Source organism: Lissotriton helveticus, chromosome 1_1 (assembly GCF_964261635.1).
Source record: "Lissotriton helveticus chromosome 1_1, aLisHel1.1, whole genome shotgun sequence".
Lineage (NCBI taxonomy): Eukaryota > Metazoa > Chordata > Amphibia > Caudata > Salamandridae > Lissotriton > Lissotriton helveticus.
Window position 1 is genome coordinate 274,354,690 of NC_136057.1, and position 21,134 is coordinate 274,375,823.

The following is a 21,134-nucleotide window of genomic DNA, read 5'->3' on the forward strand; positions in this document are numbered from 1 at the left end:
GCCTAAAAAAACATGAAGACGTCATAAAAACAAGGAAGGCCTATAAGTTTGCACGTGATCAACAGGATTAGGAGTTGGGCTAAATCTATACATTTGCCCGGAAATTTGACCACATGTGCAAACAAAATAGCCATAACAGCATCAAATTCAGGGACAACAACGCTCAGTGCAGCAGCAGGCGTGAGTGAGTCTACCGCATCTGGGTCAGATACCAGCCTAGTGCCGAGTGAAAATTAATCGGATGATAGTGTCCCAGGTTCAAAACGAGGGGATATGGGGCACGTGACACTAGCAGAGGAAATAGAGTACATCCGTATGCAACGGAAGTCCACCCTACGTCCGAAGACTCAGAAGCAAACTCAAGGCAAAGGAGAAATGCAAGGAGAAGACAACGACGCAGGTGCGCCGCAGCAAAAAGGAAGGCATCAGAAGAAACGGTTTTGGAAAAACAAAAAGTAAGTGACGAGTAACCATCATCAATCTGACCGAAATTGACCTCACATCAGCAGAAAAACAGTTACTATCCCTAGGACTTTCCTATTGCCCAGAGAGCAATTTCAGTTACTGCAACACAAGAATAGACATATTTAAGTTCATCCGCAAAATTAAACTCAAAAAGTATTACACCTTCAAAACCAGCTAGGAAACCAAAAAGAATTTGGACCGAGGCAAAAAAGGTGACCTCAGTGGATTACAAGCTAAAGACATAGGGCTAATGCGTGCCTTACACGGTTTGCGTGATGAAGAAGATAATTCGAGCAGCACACAGGAAATAGCAGACCAAGAGGGCTTAACATTGGGACACTCCTCTCCTAGTCCTTTCAAACCAACGTCAACGTTCATCCCCAACATGCCAAGGGATGCTATCGACGTGTATGCGGACAGGGTGATAGAAGAATTAAAGACACTGCAACACAAAACGCTAAGATCACATAAACCGCCCTCTCACAAAATGAGGCATTATACGACCCTGATGAAGAAGTTGAAAGACAACAAAAACATCATAATAAATCAGTCTGATAAGGGCGGGAACATTGTGATTTGGGGCAGGAAAGAATATATTGTGGAAGCGAATCGTCATTTAAGCGACCAATCATGTTACTTAAAAACGGACATGGCAGCAGTGAAACGCATTCAAGAACTGTATCGCAATGATTTGTATCAATGGAAGCGGGATGGGCTCATCTCCAAAGATGAATTGAAATTCCTCTATAAAGAATTCCCTGTGCTTCCCAATATGTACTTCATCCCTAAGGTGCATAAACAACAAGTCCCTGTCCCAGGCAGACCCATCGTGTCAGCAATCAATAGCACCTTCGAAAACACGTCCAAATACATTGACTACCACCTACAAGAGTTTGTGATTACATTACCAGCATATCTTAAAGATACCACAGAGTTCCTGTTTCACATTAACCAATGTTCATTGTCGGACGATCTTTTATTCATAACTATGGATATATCAACATTATATACCAGTATAGCCCATACAGACGTTGTAAGAGCCATGCAATTTTTCCTTGATAAACGCCCACTTGAAATGTACTGACACAACCAAATGCTAATTAAGATGGTTGAGAAATGTTTAAACAACAATGTATTTCTATTTAACAACACGGTATACAAACATCTCAGGGGCATGGCAATGGGGGCGTGTTCCTCCACCAGCTACGCGGGGCTCCACGTAGGCTGGTGGGAGGAACATGTACTCAAGGGGCAGCATGTGGGTTATTGGATGAATAATGTTGTGAGATATTGGCGGTATATCGATGATGTTTTCGTCATTTGGCGGGGTACTGTGGCACAGGCTAATGAGTTCGTCAAAGATATCAATACGAACAAACTGAATCTAAACTTAACTGCCAATATCAGTCCTAAAGAAGCCAATTTCCTTGATGTACATGTAGAAATACAAGAAAATAATATAGTCACCAGCCTGTACGGTAAAACAACTTCAGGGAATACAATTCTACATGCAGGGAGTTTCCACCCACGCCATACCATTAAAAGTCTCCCCTATGGGGAGTTTCTTAGGATACACACAACCTGCAGCACACCAGAACTCAGGGACCAATACCAACGTGACGCCAAAATTTGACTTATGGCAAGGGGTTACAACCCCAACAGTTTAGATGAGGCGATGAAAAAAGCAAATACCTTAAACCGCCTCGATCTCATAGATCCCAATAGATCTAATATGGAAACTTCTGTTATAGGCCAGGACAGTGGGGCTATAAGCCTGATAACAGGCTACAGCAGACAGTCACGCCAAATCACAAAGATAGTGAAGCAACAATGGCCAATCTTAATGACAGACCATGTTCTTAAAGAAGTTTTACCTGACGCCCCCACGGTCACCTTTAGACGGGCTTACGCAATACGTAATGATCTGGTCACAAGTAGTCCAGAAGCTGCATCTAAAACCGAATGGCTATCACCATTGAAAGGATTTTTCCGGTGTAGTTCTTACCGGGCCTGCAAATATGGGGTAAATACTTCCACCTACGTTACCCCGTTTGATGCAACCCCATTAGCCATAAAGGGTCATTTCACTTGCCGCACAGAACTGGCGGTATATGTACTACAGTGTAGTTGCAACCTAGTGTACGTGGGCAGCACCAAGTTGGCAGTCCATGTTCGTATTTTGCAACATTTACGAGCGATAGTTAATGCCGACCAAAGCTACCCTGTAGCACGGCATTTTCAAACTACGCATGGGTAAGATGTATCACACCTCAAGTACTTCGTGTTTGATGCAGTAACCCCCAGCAAAAAAGGTGGTGACAATGAGAAGACCCTAAGACAACTGGAGTCTAGGTACATTATCCAACTTAACAGTAAGGCCCCAGGAGGCCTCAATATGGGGGAAGACTTACGAAACTTCTTATAAGCATATTTTTCCCATTCAGCATCATAGCATGGATGTTTGATCTATGCCAGCTATGGTATGGAGTGACATTCCATTGGTAACAGGTGATACCAGGAAAAGCTGAGGGCTCTCAGCAATTGGTCTATAATCTAAATATGTACTTAACTTTGCATTCCCGGATTCCCTCCTAGCAAATATGAGAATCAACAAATTGTGTTATATTTATCCAGAGCACATCAGCACTAATTTTTTCACTTATTTTTACACTACTTTTAACACTTTCTGTATATTTTAGGATCAGTATCCTTGCATCGCCATGTACAAGCTGTATACCATGCCCAGACCACCCAACAAGGAACACCATTATGGTGAGGGTATACAACACATATGGAGCATAAGATAGAACAATCAGGCATCGGGGTGACTAACTATACTACATTTGGGCATAGATGATCAGCTTAGCAGTGGTCACATATTATTTTTATCATGTTATTGCTTTGCTTAATATGTGCATTAATTTAGCATCACCTATGCAAATAGTGTTATTAATAAGAGCATATGTTTTATTGTTCAGCATCAGTGGATGCTGTTAACAGCCCACCCATGAGACGAAATGATTATATGCTTGGCTTACTCAAGGGTCGGTTTAAAATATTGTGTATTTGTACAGACAATAAATTTAAATGATGCACTTTGTATTTTTATGCATTAAAGTATGCTTTATTGTTCAGCATCAGTGGATGCTGTTAAACAGCCCACTCATGAGACGAAACGATTATGTGCTTGGCTTACTTAGGGTCGGTTTAAAATATTGTGTATTTGTACAGACAATAGATTTAAATGAAGCACTTTACATTTTTATGCATTAATGTATGCTTTTTGAATATGATTTATTTAACATAGCATATAACGTTAACTGCTGCAAAATGATTGACACCCAATTGTATTTCGGGCTATGAATTTGCAAATATGCACATAAGCACTTTATCAAATACATAACAACATTCACAATTGTCAGTTATAACCTGCTCAGCTCGGTTATATGCATATAGTATATGCCACAACCTTTTGTATTTTGCAATCCAAAATGGGGCTTGCGTTAGCAATAATAAGCTGGCAGTTTTGGTATGCAGTCCTATCCCTGTGTCTATGAATGATTAGTGTTTGGCGCGAAACGCATAGGAGAGCTTTTTAAATCACAGTGCTCAACCACCATTTGACATCAGTGAGCAAGGGCACGGACGTGCCCGAAATGCGTCTGACGACATGCACCACTTAATGCACAATAAAAGCATTTCATAAAGAAGAAGTCTGACACTGGCCTATTATTGCTGTCTGCGTACCTGTCTGTGCTCGAGGCACTCTGGAGGCAAGTTGGATTGTATATTCATAAGGACTTGGTCAGTTCCTGAGCACGCAGACCCCTCCACCGGAAAGTAGGCTGACGATAATACAGACCAACTTGGAGTTCCTGTTTTCTTGGAACAACGGATGTCAGCCCCCTGCACGTCACCAGATAACGAGTAACTCAGCACCAGAGCGGCGTAGCCGAGGAGGCAGTCGGAGGACGTACCACGGCAGCGGCGACAACGGTGAGAGACATCGCGGTGACACACGTGCAGGTTGGGGAGGTGCCAGAAGAGTCAGCATTGTGGTGTTAGAGCTATATGGCACTCCTTATGCTAATACATTGCAAAAAATAACCACAGTGGGAACATGTCGGAAGAACGGGATAGAGAAGAAGCTTTTGATGCTCTGTTTCTCAATTTGCCAAAGGTTGGGCAGGGAAGCAACACTAACAAAAAAGCAGAGATTAATGAGAATCCAGATGTAAAAACACTTCTCAAAGGACTTGAAAAGAATAGCAGAGGAGAACTTACCAAATGGTGGGAAATTAGATCACTAGAGAAGTACCATGAGGTGGGGAGAGTACCGCGCGGCCTGCGCATCATATATATATATATGAAACAAACAACGTACTTTCCAATTTTAGAAAAGACAGCGCAGGACACTCCAAGATGCTTGATGCTTTTTTAATGCATTTTCTAAAGCCTTCTACTGGCATGTTTTGCCAATTACGGTGTGGTTATGTTATGTTAATAAACATCTCTATAGCGCACATACAACGGGAGGTTTCTTGGCGCTTTACTTTGGACAGTATCACGGCAGCAACGGATTACGCATGAGCCTGCTTAAACAGCCAAGTCTTGAGCATTTTTCCAAACCCCAGGAGGTTGTTTTGGGATCGGATCACAAGAGCTAAAGAGTTCCAGAATTTGGGGGCAGATAGGAGAACCTGCACCCTCCCTGGTGTTTGAGCTTAACAGTGGGGGTAGTTAACAGCTGGAGCTGTGCTGAGCGCAGGTTGTGGGGCGGGACATGCTTTGAGATCAAGCAGCTGATAAATTTGGGGCTCCTGCAGTGAAGGGCTTTATAGCTTAGGCACCCCGTCTTAAATGCTGCGTGTTGCGCAATTGGGAGCCAGTGAAGTTTTGCTAATAGAGGTCTGGCAGATTACCATTTTGGATATTTGTGGATTAGTCTTGCAGCTTGGTTTTGCACCAGCTGGAGACGTTTAAGTAAGAACAGTGGCAAACTGACGTAGATGGAATTAGAGAAATTGAGATGAGAAAGTACCAGGGCAATCACTACCTGTAGAGCGGCATGAGTTAACAGGTGGCCAATCTTCCTGATTATTCATAGCTGGAAGAAGCAAGTGGAAACCACTGCCCCTACTTGGCCTCTAAGTGAGAGATCAGCATTAATGGTCACTCCCAGGGTTTTTACCGAAGGGGAGGGGGACCCAGTTCAGTAGGCCAATAGTGTGGGCACCATAAGATCTGGGCCTTCCCGGCAAGGACTAGTTCGGTCTTGCCAGGGTTAAGTTTAAGATGGTTAAGATCCAACCAATACTGGATATGAAGCATGGCATCTTGAAATTCTTGGATTGAGTCAGGGGAATTATCAATGGTGGTCATGGTAAAGCAAGTGTTGTTCTACTTCCGTTTACATACTGTGTGTAATTAACATAGAAAAAGAACCATGTTGATGCTCGTAACAAGTTAGTAGGCGCCATCGTGTAATGGTGTTTCATCTTACCCATTATTCAGTGAGGATATTTCATAAGGAGCTACTGTCATAGTGGTAAATTATCTCCCATATGCTGAATACTCTATAAATACAGTTTTATACTAAAGAGTTCACCCGCAGTGCTCCAATATAAAGTGCCAATGCGGTCAATACATTTATAATTGATCCTTTAATTTCCGCTGTGTCAAATTATAATTAAACCAGCTCAAATGCAAATACAATTCTGTCACAATCAATTGCATGCAAAAAAATTCACCCGTAGTATTAAAAAATATAAAGTGCCAGTGCAGTTCAAATAATAAGGATGTTTGACGCTCTACGTCATTCTTGCTTAATAGAGGTGAATACATTTGTACAAAATCGTTCAGTTGCTGCTGCAGCCAAATATAATTCAAACTGCTCAGAAACAAATACAATTTTGTCCATGTAAATTGTTGTATGCCAAGTGGTATTCATTGATTTCTGTCCTTCATTATGCAAGACCGAGGTGAATACATGTGTAATAAATCTTTCAGTTGCTGCTGCATCTACTTATAATACAAACAGCTCAGAAACAAATACAATTTTGTCCATGTAAATTGTTCTATGCCAAGTAATATTCATTGATTTCTGTCCTTTATTATGCAAGACAGAAATCAATGAATACCACTTGGCATAGAACAATTTACATGGACACAATTGTATTTGTTGACTTGAATTGTATTTGATGACTTGTCGTTGTTTCGGAAACAAGCTTCCTTGCTCACCTTGTGGCAATGGCGTGATACAAAGAGGGTGCACCATATGTCGAAGCAGCCTTCTCAGACATTGTTACAATGGCCATGCATCATCACAGAATGCACAAACATAGAGCTTTGGAGGTGTTTGGGGGAGGGGGGACGCCAATTTGTGAAACACAACCTGTAAGATAAAAAGGAAGTTAACATTGTGTGTCATTTCTGCAAAGAATATTCACAGCTCAGCTTTATGTCACGTGTGTGTTTCACCACGTGCCGGGACATAATACGGCCTGAAGCTCTACATCTAAAAGATAGTAAAAGAAAGATGTTATGATTGGTATTTGTGACTATCTTAATGTGGTGTAGAATTACGTTGCCTTTTCAGACACTTTCCCTCACGCATTGAAAAACAACTGTTTGTACAGTTCTAACTTGTTTAATAGGCTTTGATTTTTGAAAAATTACTATAGTAGTAATGTTTTTAGGTGGTTCTTAAAGCATGGTGTGCGAAATGAAGCACATGGTTTCGATCATCACGAGCATCGGACATTTGACCGATTATAAAAATGTTCCTGCTATTGGAAAAAAATATATAAATGCAATAAGATACGGTATATAGGAGTGCGTACGCTTAAATGACTGCGTCGCCTTTTTGTATCCTGTCTGCTGCACCCCATCGACTCCATCCGATGTGCACCCAGGCCTCATTGCTCACCTTTTCGTGGACAAGACACCTTCTACATCATGCAGTTCTGGTCTGCCACGAAGAAGTCTGACATACGGTGCCAAGTCTTGATATTGCTATGGGTAAGGACGTACTCGTGCTCTCATCATCATCGCAGGTTCCTCACCCGCTCAGTCCTTGCGGTACCACTAACTCAGTGACCAAAGAGGCCACGCACATAGGAGTGTGCCCTTGTACTCAATGATTGGGGCCTACATGAGGCATCCAAACCACTAGGACGGGCCATCACAGTGATTGGGATGGGATCGACTCTAAAGTGGCATAGAGCATGTGCGCCCCGGCTTTTTTATTGGTAGGGTCACGTGTGCGACGCATGTGCTGTATGGGTGTGGAGTGGGTGTATACCAGCCATGAGTGAGTGTGTGTGTGCCGTTCTGACAACTAGACCTGGAAGTAAGAAATCACTACAATGGAAATCTGGGCCATGTACGTACCGTTGTTGTGTTTTCCTGGAAGCATAAGCTGAGGGGGCTGGACTGACGTATGCCAGTGCTGTGCGAGGCTAAGAATGATGACTCCGGAGCTATGGGCATGGTTCTGTCGTGAGCTATATGAAAAATCTACTGATTTGGGTGTCCGCGTTGTAGTGCTGCCATCTCCTAGGTCTTATACGCAAATGTGTCATTATGTCTGTAAAGTCCCACAATATGGCTGACATGGAAGGTACGAGGTATCACTGACCCTAAATTCATCCATAGATGCACAAATAAAAGATGGTGGACATGACGCATTTCTGCGAATATGAATGTTTGTGGTACATTCAGTGGAGTGTTGTAGCTGTAGTAATACAAGGTTGTGAAAGGTTTAGGGTGCAGTTTTTGGCACATGAAGGACAGATAAAATATATATGCATATGTGGTCATTCAGGTATACTGTCAAACTTGATGCTGGAAATCAGTGGTCGAGGCTTGGATTTGCGTCCACACCCTGTTATTGTAGACTAATGATGTAATCTACATGTGCCTGAAAATGTACTGTAAATACGGTGCTCATGTAAATTGCTGTTATAGTTTTGGGTTGATTTTGCGGTATATAAATATGCTAAAAATAAAAGTTTTAAAAAGGAGAAATAGTCCACACTTACTGTCAGAGGTAAGATGGTTGCATATGCTATTTATAGCATAATATAATGTGGTAGAGCGCAGAAGCAACATTTTAGAAACCTAATAAATACACAGACACGGATAAATAGTTGAAGTGGGTACGGGCACATGCGCTCAACTCCATATTATTATGTTGCTGTTGGTAACAAGTAGAATAGTAATCATGATATCATACACAGATATTCAATCGTAAATGGTTTATGACCTGCTGTACTAAGGTAGGAGCACCATATGTGAAATAATACACAGAAGATTCAATCGTAAAGTGTTCATGAGTTGTGGTACACTGAGGGGGGTGGTTTATGTAGAGCCTGCACTGATGCGTGGTTCAAGCAGAACAAACTGGTAAGACTGTCTTTTGGCAACTGAATTTTGCCTTAATAAGGCCAGGTGGCGATTATTTATGGTGTACTAGTTAGTGGTATGTGTGGTGCTCAGCATGTGCTCACCCAGATATGATGCGTGGTTTGAGTGGTCTGTACTAAAAATATTAAGTGCTGCATACTGGTCTGCATGAATTTTGAGGTTAAAAAAAACCTATCATCAATGGTTATCAATTGCTCTGAAAACTATGTCCACTGATTGCTCTCCATAAGAAATTAAACAACTGCATTTCACGCAGTGCATTCTAACTTTCTCAATATGGGGACGTATGTCTGGTTGCGATGTTGAAGGTGATATCCCAGATGTACTTGGTATTGCCAGTGGTGCAGGTACATTTTGGCGCTGTGTTCTACTTTCTTTGTAAACATTGTTCATAGGATGTCGGGATTAAAGGTGCTTGTGTATACTAGCAGTGCCACAGGAATATTTTTTGTCTGCGTCTTAAATAAATCAAGGCAAAATTCCTTACTGTCTGTAGTGTAGATACAAAGCTGAATTCGAGATGTGAATCCTACTGTTCGCAGTGTACATCAAAGCTACTATTCAGCACAGTTATATAAGAATGTTTTGTTCTCACTTATTTTAACAAAATCTGAATATATACACTATAATTGACTCTGCATTAAATACATCAAGGATGTCATGAATGATGTAATATGTGACATCATCACCAGTGGATTGCGGGCACAAGAGTTACAGCAGTTAGTACAACTAACTATAACGAAGAAATTTCAATGGTTTTGTATGAGTGAAATGTCCAGCTAACTATAACACCCCTGAAACCTATGTTTTTTTCAGTGAAAATAATATATATATATATATATATATATATATATATACATACATATACATATTACCTACTGGCGGTCGCCAGTAGGTATATATAGTTAGGATTTTTTCTCTATGGGATTTTTGAAAATTCTATGTCGAATAACTTTGGCGTTTGAGGACGGAATTGGCTGAAATTTTCAGGAAAATGGCACATTTTGTTTCTGAGCAGCCCCTGAAAATTTGGGGGGGTTTCGTCAAGGGGGGGCCGAGAAAAAAGGGGGGTCCCAAAACGCGTTTTTCCCATGCAATTTTCCATAGGGCGGTTGGCCTCACTTTTAGCTCGAACGGCTGAATGGATTTCCACGAAACTTGGCAAAATTGTAGGGACTGGTAGCCCGATGTGCCTTTGCTAGGTCTCAATATATGTGTTCCAGTGGATTTTGAGAAATTAACGTTCAAAAAAATATATATATCTGTAAGCGTGCTCCGGGCAGCGCCCCGGTTCGCGTACCTGACGCGTAACGGAACTTCGCGAAGCGAAGCTGATTGGCTCTCTGGTGTCTGTCAACATTCTAAACAGTCTGGAGCGGCCGCCATCTTGTCTCTCGGTAGGATCGAGAGACAAGATGCGGTGAAAAACGAAGGGGGAAATGAAGGAAAGGGGGCAAGGTAGACCCCTCCTGACCCCCTAGGATTGATGAGGGGGATACCCGTGGGGCCAAACATTTTTTTTGCGATTTTTCACCATAGAGGCGCGTCCCGGTACGCGAACCGGGAAGCTAACTGGCAGCGTAACGGGAGTCCGCCATCTTGTGTTTTTGGAGCGTCCGGTTCGCGTACCGGGTAGCGTCCCGGTAAGCGTAACAAGAGAAACAGTAAAAAAAAAGAAATTTATGGAATAGATTATCAAGAAAACTTTGAAAAATTGTAGGGACTGTTTGTTTGATGTGCCTTTGCAAGGCCTCAAGATATGTGCACGTGTGGATTTTGTCTAATTAAGGTTAAAAAAATTATATAGTATTCGGAGAGTTCGGAGAGTATTCGGGATTGCCTTGGGGCTGTTTTTCACTGGTTCCATCTAAACAGCCTTAAGTGCAATTCCGACAAGTCCGAAGTTCTTTTCTTTGGGTGCGACACAGAACCAGACTGGCAGACCTGGTGGCCACGGGATATGTTCCCTCCGTCCTGCTCCTCTCAGGTCGCTAAGAATCTGGGGGTGAAGATGGATAACAGGCTTTCCTTAAAATCCCAGATCCTGGGGGTGTCGGGCATTTGCTTTGGCATCCTCAGGATGTTGCGGAGGTTTCTTCCTCTGTTATCCGTGGAACATAGGACGCTGACTGTCCAGGCTCTGATCGGGTCCAGGTTGGATTATTCCAACGTTCTTTACCTGGGCCTCCCAGAGTACTTGTTGCAGCGGCTGCAAGTGGCACAGAATGCCGCTGCCAGGGCAGTCTTTGGCCTTAGCAGGCGCTCCAGGGCCTCGGGTTTGTTGGCAACGTTACACTGGCTTCCTATCCGCAAGAGGATTGCCTTTAAGGCGCTGACCTTGGCCTACAAAGCCCTTCACAAGGAGGGAGCCAAGTACCTCCAAAAGAGACTGGTCTTTTATCATCCGACCAGGTCTCTAAGGTCGGAAGCCTTGCACCTTGCAGTTGTCCCCCGGGTAAAGAAAGCGCGCCTTGGAGGCCGCTCTTTCGGACTGCTGGCATCTCAGCTGTGGAACTCTTTACCACTGGCCCTACGGGGAGCGACCAGCCTACTGGCTTTCAGGAAGGGCCTCAAAACGTGGCTGTTCACTCAGTAGCCGGTCTCCCGCGAACCTCCGGCCTATTCTTCTGTTAGTTTTTATCTTGGTGTTATGTTTCTTATGTTGCAGTATTGTCTCTTTCTCCATTAAAGCGCCGGGACACTCTTTTTGAGTAGCCGTGCGCTATAGAAATAAATAAATAACATAACATAACATAACATATATATCTGTAAGCGTGCTCCGGCACGCTTACGTTACGGGTTTTGTTTGCGCTGCAGAGCCGATACGTCGCGGTTATGCGACGCGTCATGAGGCGTCTCACGTGGCTACGTGATACGTCACGTAATAAAGAATATATTTTACAGATATAGATATTAGCTTTTAAAAAAACATTGAAATTCACTGAAAAAACCATAGGTTATAGACCATATATAGTTAGGAATTAGCATTTACAAAAACTTGAAAATTCACTGAAAAAAACATAGGTTATAGACCATATATAGTTAGGAATTAGCATTTACAAAACCTTATTTTACTCGCACAAAACCATTGGAATTCCATATATAGTTAGTTGCACTAACTATATATCGCGCACCCGCAATCCACTGCTGATGATGTCACATATTACATCATTCATGACATGGTCAGTGACATCACTGATGACATCACTGATGACATCTCAAATGACATCACTGATGACATCACTGATGACATCTCAAATGACATCACTGATGACATCACTGATAACAACATCCAGTGACTGTATGTTTCTGTAAAGTTAAAATATGTCTTGCATATTGAAGAATGAGTGGATTTATAAGTGTCTGGATGAAGGATTTAGTAGGTGCATGACTGACTGTATGAGTGAGTGATTAAATGTGTCTCACTGAGTGCATGGGTTAGTGACTAAACTGTCTTAATTTGTGCATCATTATATCTTTTGTTCTGTAAACTGCTGCATGTGTTGATCAGTAGCTATATGAGTAACTATATGGGTTATTGATTGGTTGCCCATGTATTTGTATGGGAGACTGAGTGTGTGTGTGGGTGTCTGGGAGGTGTATGACTCTGTGCATAGATGTGTGAGCAGTTGATTCACTAGATGTAGGGGTTCAAAAGTGCATGTGGAAACAGCTGTATGGGCGGTTGACTGTGTGCATGAGTGTATTGGTGAGTGAATGGATATCTCAGTGCTACATGTCAAAGTAAGTACATATGTAAAACACAGTACATGTGAGAGATGACATATATAAATAACTGTGCATAAGAGCCAGTGAATGTGTGAGTGGCTGTATGGATCATTGTGAACTTGTATCCGGGATTGTAAAAGAGAGTAAATATGTGTTAGTATGTGTTTGAATAAGTAAGGTGTGTATAACTGTATAGTTGAGAAAATGGAGGTGTGATTGATTCTTTGCATGACTGACTAGGTGTGTGTGTAACTTCATGGATGAGTGACAGTCTGTGAGTGTCTGTTTACACTGAGTGTATCTAAGGTTATATTAGAGTCTGATGAAGTTCATCGTATTATCACATGAATGATGTCATCAGTGATGTGATCAGTAATGTCAAATGAGATGTCATCAGTGATGTCATCAGTGATGTCATTTGAGATGTCATCAGTGATGTCATTTGAGATGTCATCAGTGATGTTATCAGTGATGTCACTGACCATGTCATGAATGATGTAATATGTGACATCATCAGCAGTGGATTGCGGGTGCGCGATATATAGTTAGTGCAACTAACTATATATGGAATTTCAATGGTTTTGTGTGAGTAAAATAAGGTTTTGTAAATGCTAATTCCTAACTATACATGGTCTATAACCTATGGTTTTTTCAGTGAATTTTCAAGGTTTTGTAAATGCTAATTCCTAACTATATATGGTCTATAACCTATGGTTTTTTCAGTGAATATATATATATATATATGTATATATATATATATATATATATATATATATATATATGTATATGTGTGTGTATATATATATATATATATATTCACTGAAAAAACCATAGGTTTCAGGTCATACATAGTTAGGAATTAGCATTTAAAAAAACTTTGAAATTGCTCCTATATAGTTAGTTGTACTAAGTATATTTCGCGCACTGGCAATCCACTGCTGATGATGTCACATATTACATCATTCATGACATGGTCAGTGATATCACTGATGACATCACTGATGACATCACTGATGACATCATCCAGTGACTGTGTGTTTCTGTAAAGTTTAAATATGTTTTACATATTGAAGAATGAGTGGAGGTATAAGTATCTGGATGAAAGATTTAGTAGGTACATGACTGAATGTATGAGTGAGTGATTAAATGTGTCTTACTGAATGCATGGGTTAGTGACTAAACTGTCTGAATGTGTGCATCAGTATGTCTGTTGTTGTGTAAGCTACTGCATGTGTTGATCAGTAGCTATATGATTGGCTATATGTGTTATTGATTGATTGCCCGAGTATTTGTTTTTGAGACTGAGTGTGTGTGTGGGTAGCTGGCATATATAAATGACTATACATAAGAGCCACTGATTGTGTGAGTGGCTGTATGGATCATTGTGTACTTGTATCAGTAATTGTATAACAGAGTAAGTTTTTGTTAGTATATGTTTGAATAAGTAAGGTGTTGTGTGTATAACTGTATAGTTGAGGAAATGAAAGTGTGATTGATTCTTTGCATGACTGACTAGATATGTGAGTAACTCCATGGATGAGTGGCAGAGTTTGAGTGTCTGTATAGGTGTTTGAGTGCAGATGATAGTGTTGTATTGATGAGTGACTGTATGTATGAGTGATTCTATGGGTAAATGATTAGATGTGTGTATAGACCTAGCAATCAGTGTGTGCGTATGTAGTAATTGGTATTGGTGTGTCAATGGTTTCAAGAATGGTATTCTGTGTTTAACACTGGGTGTATCAAAGGTTATTTTAGAGTGTGAAGAGGTGCATCGTATTATCACATGAATCATATAATCAGTGATGTGATCAGTGATGTCAATTGAGATGTCATCAGTGATGTCATCAGTGATGTCACTGACCATGTCATGAATGATGTAGTATGTGACATCATCAGCAGTGGATTGCGGGTGCGCGAAATATAGTTAGTACAACTAACTATATAGGAGCAATTTCAATGGTTTTTTAAATGCTAATTCCTAACTATATATGAACTGAAACCTATGTTTTTTTCAGTGAATTTGCACGGTTTTCTAAATGCTAATACCTAACTATATTTGACCTGAAACCTATGGTTTTTTTGTGTGAATTTGCAAGGTTTTTTAAATGCTAATATCTAACTATGTAAGGCTTAAAACCTATGTTTTTTTCAGTGAATATATATATTTAATATAATATATATATCTAATGTTTTCAAGTTTTTTTTTATATGATTACAGGGTCCGCGCACTGTAAACGCTCTGAGCTCTTACCCCGACACATTTTTTTAAATTTCTAAAACATAAAATCTACGTTTTTAACGTAGATTTTAAAGGTAGACAATATCTGCTTTAATGTAGAAAATGTTTTTTTAAACTTTTAACAACAGTATATTACTTTTTGAAGTAGTAACAAATCTTGCGAGGGTGCGTCGCACATGCACGCAACGTAAGAGCTCCGTCCGCGCACCGTAAAAGCTTTGAGCTCTTACCCCTGAAAGTTTTATGAACTTTAAATCGCTATAACTACGTATTCATTGCACAATGTAAAGGTACACATTATCTGGGATAATAAAGAACATGTTCATTTAAACTTTTAAAGACCATATATAACTTTATTTAAGCAATTATAAATCTCGCGAGGGTGCGTACTACATAAACGCATCGTAAGATGTTGTTAGCGCTCCGTAAATGGACCGTAAACGCAACATAAGCTTACGTAAGCGCTCTGTAAACGCTCCTTAAGCTTACGTCAAACCATGAGACCTTAAAACAAACGATTTAATTGGTTTATAATACTTCCTACTCCAATTGTTGATAGACCCTTCCCATGTTCATCATTCTTCCTTGGCTTTCAGAGAAGCAACACCTTTTTTCTACAGCTCCTAGCTACAGAAAAAATACTTCCAAATGGCTGAACATCCAGAGTCTGACCATTCTTCTAATGAAGACTTTGTTGAAGAGGACCCTCGCCCAAGTAAGAAGAAGGAGGCCATAGTCTGGAAGTTTTTCAGCTTTCCAGAACATCAGAAGAAAGTAAATGCACCACTGGTCACCTGCAAGATCTGTGACACAGTGTTATCTAGAGGAAATCCTAATAAGAAATATTCATTCGGAACCCACAGCATGGAACGCCATGTAAAAAATATACACCCCAACAATTGGAGTAGAGCTGTGGTGCAAAGATCTCAGGAGCAGGACTCTTCTCCTAGTACATCTACAGCAAGAACCGGAGTACCACCAATGCCATCTTCAATGGCGGCGAATATTCAGCCAGAACTGAAAAATGTAATGATGCAATGCATTGATTGCAGTAAATTAGTAGCCTTCGGACAACAGTCCATTGAAGTAATTTTGCAGAAGAACAGGAACCACAGATGCAGCAAATAATTTTTTTCTTTCAATTTCATAGTTTGTTCCTGTTGAACAATTGTTTTGTGTAAAAAGTTCATTTTTCTACGTTTTTCCAGCAAAAAAAAAAGTTATTTTAATAACTACCTCTACTGGTTAAAAAAAGAACTAAATTTCTATGTTTGTAAGTAAAAGTTTAATTTAACAACAACAAGGGACCCCAATATAAGTCAGCAGGGACCATGGGGAGCATACTTATTACAACAACATCGGTCCCCAACATTGAGAAATTTCAACATACGGATAAAATATAGACAGAGTCAATCTATATTTTTAGAAAGACATGTCCAGCCGGACAGTGGTCTCTCAGAGGTTTTACTCAAGATTTTCATATTCAAAATACATAAAGATACCTTCCAACAATCAACCTATGTGGACCACAAGCCTGTGTCCAGTACTCACAGAGCAGGTACAAAGGGTTGATGTAGACAGCGAAGAAGGGCTTTGTAAGGCAAAAACAAAGTACTCTTATCAACAATACAATTGTACAGAGTATTACAGTCATGCACTTGACATTAAGTATTAATCACAATTTTAGTTCCAGTGCATCTTAAAGTCGACGGCGTTTCGGACCCTTATAAAATCTCAGGGACCATCATCAGGACAATTACAATGAAAAGCCTTAAGGTAATTTAAGCCTCTAATTGCCTAAAGAGGGGAAAAAAGGAAATATCTGCATTAAGTACAGAACAGCGTTTGCATAATAAAAGAGGTTGTGACAGACCAGTGGCTTGATTAAGACCGGTGAGCGACGCGAATGATGGTGATCGGTGCATAAAATCATAAGGTCAAGACCGTGATCAGGGCGAAGGTCCAGTAGCCACAATAGTGAGGGTGTCCAGTGGGGATTTATTCAATGGAGCCCGTCGTGTTGCAGGACCCAACCAGCAAGAACTGAATGGGAATTATCTCGCAGTGAAGGAGTGACGACTCATAATAGGTACAGTAGCCGCGATAGTGAAGGTGTCCAGTGAGGTCGGAAGGGATTTAATCTAACCCGTCGTGTCGCAGGCCCCACACTGCAAGGACTGAAGGGGAAGTATCTCGCAGTGAAGGAGTGACCACTCATAATGCGAAAGCAGTTGCTATCTGTAAAGAGATACGTGTTGGTGAGAAATCATGCGAAATTATGCGGAGTGGACGGCGGGAGTCAAGAAAGACGGGGACCAATGCTTACCGAGGAACCTCATAGTATAGAGGCTTGCTCCTCCGGTAACAGGATGGCACACGTTCACCCTAAGGGCGAAAGACATACGGTGATCAGTTCCGTAATAATAACGGCAATTGCGCTGGAGACTCCGGACTGGGAGTATCTCACTTACCACATTCGGGTGGCGAGAGCCGTGGGATCAAGTGAAGTTCCACTTCCACCAGGTACCCTGGCAGCCGACGGACTTCACTTGATCCCGCGGCTCTCGCCACCCGAATGTGGTAAGTGAGATACTCCCAGTCCGGAGTCTCCTGCGCAATTGCCGTTATTATTACGGAACTGATCACCGTATGTCTTTCGCCCTTAGGGTGAACGTGTGCCATCCTGTTACCGGAGGAGCAAGCCTCTATACTATGAGGTTCCTCGGTAAGCATTGGTCCCCGTCTTTCTTGACTCCCGCCGTCCACTCCGCATAATTTCGCATGATTTCTCACCAACACGTATCTCTTTACAGATAGCAACTGCTTTCGCATTATGAGTGGTCACTCCTTCACTGCGAGATACTTCCCCTTCAGTCCTTGCAGTGTGGGGCCTGCGACACGACGGGTTAGATTAAATCCCTTCCGACCTCACTGGACACCTTCACTATCGCGGCTACTGTACCTATTATGAGTCGTCACTCCTTCACTGCGAGATAATTCCCATTCAGTTCTTGCTGGTTGGGTCCTGCAACACGACGGGCTCCATTGAATAAATCCCCACTGGACACCCTCACTATCGTGGCTACTGGACCTTCGCCCTGATCACGGTCTTGACCCTATGATTTTATGCACCGATCACCATCATTCGCGTCGCTCACCGGTCTTAATCAAGCCAGTGGTCTGTCACAACCTCTTTTATTATGCAAACGCTGTTCTGTACTTAATGCAGATATTTCCTTTTTTCCCCTCTTTAGGCAATTAGAGGCTTAAATTACCTTAAGGCTTTTCATTGTAATTGTCCTGATGATGGTCCCTGAGATTTTATAAGGGTCCGAAACGCCGTCGACTTTAAGATGCACTGGAACTAAAATTGTGATTAATACTTAATGTCAAGTGCATGACTGTAATACTCTGTACAATTGTATTGTTGATAAGAGTACTTTGTTTTTGCCTTACAAAGCCCTTCTTCGCTGTCTACATCAACCCTTTGTACCTGCTCTGTGAGTACTGGACACAGGCTTGTGGTCCACATAGGTTGATTGTTGGAAGGTATCTTTATGTATTTTGAATACGAAAATCTTGAGTAAAACCTCTGAGAGACCACTGTCCGGCTGGACATGTCTTTCTAAAAATATAGATTGACTCTGTCTATATTTTATCCGTATGTTGAAATTTCTCAATGTTGGGGACCGATGTTGTTGTAATAAGTATGCTCCCCATGGTCCCTGCTGACTTATATTGGGGTCCCTTGTTGTTGTTAAATTAATTGTGCGCAATCGATTGATTGCAAGGGTTTTTTCTTCCCTCCACTTCTCCTTAAGTGGCCCCTGCTTTCCGGTACCTACAGCTGTGTACCTCCCCTCTGTTCGTGTGTTATGTCTGACCCAGCACCCTTATACTCCCTTGAGTATATAAATAAAATCTGCGCAGGCCCATCCTTGTTTGATACCCCAGATGCGCCATCTCCAACAGGCAATACAAGTTTACCCGATGATTTAGAAAAACATAAGAAAAAACATGCTCGGCTAGAATTAATGATGCTTATGCTGACACAGTATCTTAAATCCAATACCATTCCCCTTGGTTTGCAAGTGAGAAATATTCCGGGTGTTTTTACTGACAACCCCAAGTATATAACAGGGTTTAGCGGGATTGGGACTACCTGCTCCCGCCACTGGTTAGTACTTGGAATCGACACTGCAATCGAGGAATTGAAAAAACTTGACGAAATTATTAAGGATCTAGAAAAACAAATTGTAGATGACAAAACCATTGTTGATACAAAGTCCTTACTGGAGAAAATTGACAAAACAGTTGCAGAGTTTCAAAGGATAGAACAAAATAAAAAATCAAATAAGGTAAAGAAGGACATTAAATTCTTTTCCTTGGAGCGTACCTATCCGTACCTACAGAAAGATTTTTATCTTAATCGTAACTTTAACCCACATCAGCAGACCCCAAGACCTTGGGGCCGCTTTAACAAAAGGAACACAGTGGTCGGATTTACGGACTCGTCAGCTGATTCTTCTGACAGTTCGGACCCAGGAGAAGGTGGAAGTGGCCAGCAACGTAATCCTTCTCATTTTTTATCCAGAGGCAACTCAGAACCTCAAAAGAGAGGCAAGGTAAAACAACAACAGAGATGGCACAATCCTCCTGGGGAACGCCAGACGAGGCACAAACTATACCAATGGTAACTCCTGATTGTGCGCTCAACCTCATACCGATTTTTAACATCTCTAACCACATACTTAACGACCAGGAGTCATCTCTTCTTCAAATAGGACTATCATTTGTCCCTGCGAAATACCCTAATTTCTTGGACTTACAATCTGAATTGATGGCCTTCTTTCGCAAGTTAAGACTACGCTCTTACTTTGAACTTAACCCATCTGAACCTAAAATTACTGTCCCCCCTTTCAGACCACCCTCCACTTTCTCTCCGACTGCTAGTATGATACCGAGAGAGATTATTACATTTGAGAAGGTTATCCTGAGGGAGATTTCAGAGTTAGAAAAATCTCATCTCTTCATACCCTTTAACATTCCGATTGAAGAGAAGAATGCCATCTCCACCTTGAAAAACAACAATCAGCTAGTAATTAAACCTGCTGACAAGGGCGGTGGGATTGTCTTACAAGATATTGAGAACTATAAAGAAGAACTATTACGTCAGGTTTCCAATACCGATCATTATTGCAGGTTGCCTTGTAACCCTACAAAGGAACTGCAGACTCTGATCAGGGATATTACAACGGACGCAATGTCTAAAGGTATCCTTACCCAGCATGAATATAACTTCCTCAACACCTCCAATCCCAGAATACCAGTTATTTACACGCTACCAAAAATCCACAAAAGATTGGAAAACCCCCCAGGCAGACCTATCGTTTCTGGCTGTGGGTCAGTTTTAGAACCTCTGGGCCAGTATGTCAACCATTTCTTGAGGGACTTTGTACCAACAACTCAGTGCTATATAAGAGATAGTATGCATATGATAAACATCATAGAAAACCATGCTTATAACCCTGAAACTGAGACCCTGTGTACATTAGACGTCGAGTCTTTGTACACCAATATACCCCAGAGAGACTCACTGTTGGTGATGGAGAGCATCCTTAACAGCCGGCCTAACCCCCACAGAGTTCCCACTATATTTATTATTCAACTCTTAGAAATCTGTCTTACCCAAAATTTCTTTATGTACGATTCACAGTATTACCAACAAGTGCGGGGTACATCTATGGGGGCTGTTTTTGCCCCCACCCTAGCGATTCTGTATATGGACTGGCTGGAGACGAACACTATCTTGTCCCCAGCAAATCCCTTCTACCAGGGAATAAAAAATTGGAAGAGATATATAGACGACATTTTCTTGATCTGGGGCGGCACTATCCCTGAACTTGATGGTTTCCTGCACTGGCTTAACCACAATTGTAATGGCCTTACTTTCACGAGTACCCACAACCGAAGTAATATCTCCTTTCTTGATTTAAATATTCAACATCATGAGGGCATCCTATACACCTCCCTTTTCCGTAAACCTACGGAGAGAAACACGTTGTTACGTTATGACAGCTGTCACCCCAGGGCCCTGAGGGATAGTCTGCCATATTCCCAGTTCCTAAGGCTGCGAAGAAATTGTTTCAAAAAGGAAGATTATTTTTGTGAGGCCAATATACTGTCAGGTAAACTCCAGTCCAGAGGGTACCCACGGCGCTTAATTAAGAACTCTATGAAGAGAGCTTGGTACTGCCCACGCGAAACCCTC

The 21,134-nt window shown here is 41.5% G+C and overlaps 1 long non-coding RNA gene across 1 annotated transcript in view; it reads right to left on the reverse strand.

Annotated features, from left to right (window-relative positions):
* Nucleotides 1-4,403, reverse strand: part of LOC144769321 (uncharacterized) — a 666,180-nt gene extending 661,777 nt beyond the window's left edge. Inside the window, exon 1 of the long non-coding RNA XR_013598689.1 lies at nucleotides 4,213-4,403. This is a non-coding gene — a long non-coding RNA (uncharacterized LOC144769321). The remainder of the gene's footprint in view (nucleotides 1-4,212) is intronic.
* Between the last annotated feature and the right edge of the window lie 16,731 nt (nucleotides 4,404-21,134).